General features: G+C 38.8%; 1 protein-coding gene across 1 annotated transcript in view; it reads right to left on the bottom strand.

The window, feature by feature from the left end:
* Positions 1-4,798: 4,798 nt before the first annotated feature.
* The window catches only part of LOC137994520 (trace amine-associated receptor 13c-like), a 1,838-nt gene continuing 1,676 nt past the window's right edge, over positions 4,799-4,960 (bottom strand). The window contains exon 1 of the mRNA XM_068840107.1: positions 4,799-4,960. This exon is cut by the window's right edge and continues 1,676 nt beyond it. The gene's annotated coding sequence lies outside the window, so the exon portion shown is untranslated.

Genomic DNA, 4,960 nt, shown 5'->3' with positions numbered 1-4,960 from the left:
GTGCTGACTGTGCTACGTCTGTTAAAAATGAATGCAAAGAGAAATTTGCTCGTCGATTCGCCAAGTTCACAGGTCTACTCGTATTAAAAAAGGAGCACGCAGTGAGATTGCCGTGGACAGTGATAACTGTTTTCACCTAAAGCAAATTACTACTCTTTTTGTTTGTTATTATTATTTCATCATTCTGTTGGTTATATTCGATACCTATAAGGTATACTTGTAACACATTTAAAGGCTGGTTTTCACTAGCAACGAAGTCGGAGTCGGAGTCGGAGTCGGACTCGTAGTCGGAGTCGTAAATATATGTGATTTGCCAGCTGGGAGGTCCAAACAAATAAGATAAGACATTACGTCATCTTTTGTGGGCGTAACGTGCTCTGACGTAGGGCTTGTTTGAAGTGAACTGGCTTCAAAAGAGAGAGGTGAATTTTTCTTCCTTTTTATGTGAAGCGTATGAACCAACTATTGTTCGCTAGAGCGGGAATAGTCCGAATATTGACCAATATTTTAGCTTTCGTGCACAGACGCTACATATATGAATAGAACGGACTAACTGTGCGTGACTGGTGCAGGAAATGTGAGAGAGATTCCAACCCTCCCGATTTCATGTGTTCCCTCCCGCTTTTCCGATTGTTATTAGATTATCATGAAATTCTGAAAACAAGGAAAAAACTGCGTATCTTAAGTACTTTTTTGCAATCTGAGTGTAAAACGTTTAATACGTATCCTGCGGAGTATCCTATAATGTCTCGCCCAGTCTCACCATTGAACACCCTGTGTTGAGCAGACTCGTAAGGCCCGCAGTCTTACTCCATTTAGCAGCTCTAAAAATGACAGGACTCCAGTGGTAAGAATAAAGACCTTATAGAATATCACAAAAATGGTGCCAAATGCAGGAAATGCCACTTGAGAAAAACTGCAATCTGGAACGTAATGTATCAGGATTCCATATTGAATAAAATTATAAGTTATGGTTACAATGATGCATGGTTTTTGACTCTTGCTTTAAAGTCACAAAATATATATAATTATATATATATGCATTAACATTTTACGTGGTCACAGTCTCTGTAAGATAGGTTGACTGTAGACAAGTATTTCGCATCCAGTCTTCTTCCTCATTTCGAAAGGATAATATTAGCGCCTGTAAGTTGAAAGTTTATTCGCACTTTATCAGCAACGCACAAGCTCATCACAATCATGTTACACGCAGTTCGCAGGTTGGAAAATTTGCAAAAAGCTCTGAGAACCAGGGAGTTCCCACAGGCACTTGCAATAATGACGGCGGATGCGATGCTTATGAATGCGATCTGTTGGTCTCCCCAATCTAGATCTGGTGGGGTGCAACTCCGATTCATGTTTCTGTTGAGAGTGTAGCGGTTACTGGTTAAAGAGGAACGCCGTTTGGGATTTGAAGAAGGAGGACTTTAACATCTGTTTTTTTGTCTTTCTTCTTTACTTTAATAATTTAGGTGGTCTGAACATAGATTATTTGCACGCCGTATTTGACATTTCCTTATAGATCCTGACGTGTACTGAGAAACTATTGCAAGCCAATAACTAGAAAACATACTAACTGAAATGTTGCTAATTTAGTTGTCCGAAAAAAGAACATTTTCCGCTCGCCCGTTTCATCTGTTAGTTAATTTACTGATAAAGAACAAGATTGGTAATCATACGCAAAATTGACGAGAAGAGTCAGTCAGGTGCGGCAGTTAACTTAGCGATGGTTTACTGAAGTTGTCTCTTGAAAGCGCACATACTAAGGCAATGAAATAAATTATATTTACCGAATGCAAAAATTTCGTAAGTTAAAATTGCCAACGCACATGTTAGCAGTTTTAGCGCATGACTGCGGAATCTCATAAACAACTCCCTTAAAGAAAGGACTGAATTTACCGACAATGTGCAGTACGTGCGTTTTCGAATGGCCTTTATAGTGTCATTTGCTTGAAATTTCCATTAGAGCCAAAGCGAAACATGATTTTCTCATTTTAACATGCAATGGTCTATCTGCAGGTAAACAACTATGACAACAGTTGTCTGGATCCATCTGTTCATGACAAAAATGGTCACCAGAAAAAGACTTGCACAAGACGCGCGCTAGAAATGAAACTGTTGAGTTAGTCGTTGACATGCAAAAAACAAATATGTCCGTTGTAGACTATGGACTCAATTCTTTGTTTTGGCTTTCGTGTTAAGACCTGACAGATGTTTAAATTTTGGTTTATCAACGGAGTTGATAATGTAAATTGACCACCGTACAGAGATTCTAAAAGCTGACGTTTCGAGCGTTAGCCCTTCGTCAGAGCGAATCCGAAAAAAAACTTGGGTCTCCTGTTAGAAATCTGTGGATTAAAAAATACTAGAACACAAGGTTAGTGGTCGCAGCGGTTGAATACAAATGAATAAAGGGGTAGTTTCTAAAGAAACTGTGGTGCTGCGTCGGTGGGGAAGTAGTATACAAAAATTTTGGTTTATCAACGGAGTTGATAATGTAAATTGACCACCGTACAGAGATTCTAAAAGCTGACGTTTCGAGCGTTAGCCCTTCGTCAGAGCGAAACGTCAGCGAAACGTCAGCTGTTAGAATCTCTGTACGGTGGTCAATTTACATTAGCAACTCCGTTGATAAACCAAAATTTTTGTATACTACTTCCCCACCGACGCAGCACCACAGTTTCTTTAGAAACTACCCCTTCATTCAGATGTTTAAATTTGTTGTGTTGACTTTTTTTTCTTCAGTTAAATGACTTAAATAGGTGTGTTGGTTTCTTTTCTTGATATCATACGGAAGTTTTGCAATAAAACGTGTGGCTGTATGTTTTTACAAACCGTTTAGTGTTAATAAATTGGTAAACTGGGTGATTTGGGAGTTTTTTGGCTTTTAATTGTGTCTATTTTCGTTTTCTTTCAACCTTCCTTGACCGCCGTTTGGCTGTCACTCTGAAAGTTTCATTTCTTCCCAACGGCAATTTTGTCTTTTACAAAATGTTGTTCCCAACGTTGAACCGAAGAAAATTAAAATGATGACCCTGGAGAAAGCTATTAAGGTTTTAATTATCCTTTTAATTGCCTGCAATTTAAGGCTGGCTTTTCTATTCTAAAGAACGTGTTCCCCGCTCATGCTCATTACAGTCCACACTTTGCAGAGTTGGTTTTTTCAGTCGTGGATACCCGTCGCGTATAGAGCGTATTCATAAATGGCGGTCAAGAAATTAGTCTTTTGTTTTTATGCTAATCATCCCTGAGTAGCCTGGTTAGCACGGACAAAATTCAAAAGAACTTTCGCTCCAAAGTGAGGCTAGTGAGGATGATTATAGCTCAAAGACAAAAGAATAATTTCTTGGCCGTCATTTATCAGGGTCGGCCAGGGTTTTTGGGTATACGGCCGTATACAGGGGCTTTTTTTAAATCGGGTATACGGTATATTGCAGCTTAAACACGGATATTCGGTATATCAGTCATTGCGTCGAAACACTGACGTTTTAGGGACTTGGAGATCTACGAAGGCGTTGACCGGCGACCAAAACGGCACAAAACAATAAGATCATTGGTTAAAAGAGGAAAAATAATCCTGATGCACGTGCGGCGCGCATTTTGCGCCCATATTTTTGCGTACTCTGCATAACAACGATTTGATATCACCAAATTTGAAGTTTTGACTACAACGTGAACAACAAATTCAAACCTTTCATTCTCTATCATGATTTGTACTCTCAAACCATAGTCCTACCAATTTATTTTCACGCATACTTCGGCCACACTTAACGACGTGAACGAGATGGAATAATCGGGAAAGAATTACGATATTGCAAAGTTATATTTTGAGACGATGTTTCGTCGACGTCGAAGATCTCGGTTGACGTCCCTGTTTGCTGTTAATCATTGGCACGCAAGACAAATTATAAGTATAATCGTGCTTCATCAAAAAAACCTGAAACTCTTTCTAAAAACGAACAAACTATAACCCAGCACAACAACAAAAACAACAACAACTGATTTTTTCAAACTTTGGTGGAAGACATTTAGTTGCGTTTAAATAAAAACCCGCAAGGGAGTCATATGTCCACACAAATATGGACTTCGAACTTGGGCATAATATTGTGGCACCTGCAAGTTAAGTATGTGACGTGAATGCACACCCCTTGAATTATTGCTCCCCCATTTTATCTTTTGAGTATTACCTTGAAATAATTGGATGGAAAGAAAAATGCGATTCAACAAAGCAACCATAAAAGCCTCGTGCTCAAAGTCGGAATATTGGGTATCTAAGGATCGAAATATTTTTGCCGTAAAGTCTTCTCGGACCTTACGAAAAAAATACCTCTGGCACCCAGGATAGTTTTGCTAGGACCTAAAATCCCCACTTTTTTTTGTTGCACTTTTAAACAATAGTTCATTTTAGGATTAACAATTTCTAAGTAGCGCTTTTTTTTCACACTCTGTAATAAAGCAGTACGAAAACAAGAACTTAGTATATGATTATTTCAACTTCAAGTCATTGTTGACAGGGTCACAGAGATGACTTCTGTGACGACGATTTAAATTCTCGGTTTCTCTGTGTGACATCCGTCTGAAAACTTCAAGGCGGATAGCAGTTGGCTCTATGTATTAATAAAGCTTCAGAAGGTAAAGCTTAGGATAAAAAAATCGTGACACTGATTCCTATTTGATACATTTGCCAAAAGCAAAAAGGCTAGGCTAGTATACAGGTCTCCTTCGTCTCATATGTTGTAATTAGGAAGCTTAAGTAACGACAACTGCCACTGCCAACTGCGAACTGCTAGAACGTCATGTCAAAATATAAATTCAACTCATTTTAATCACTTCGTGATTATTTCAACCGTTTTAATGTGACAAGGGTGTGGTAGTTCCGCAAAAATGACACTGGTCGGAACGGCGCTTAATTTCGGGGAGAACATGAAAATTTATCTTCCAATGCTGACGTTCTCCATAA

Source organism: Montipora foliosa, chromosome 1, assembly GCF_036669935.1.
Source record: "Montipora foliosa isolate CH-2021 chromosome 1, ASM3666993v2, whole genome shotgun sequence".
NCBI lineage: Eukaryota > Metazoa > Cnidaria > Anthozoa > Scleractinia > Acroporidae > Montipora > Montipora foliosa.
Note: the sequence above shows the minus strand (reverse complement) of the source record. Positions and strands in the feature narration are given on the sequence as shown.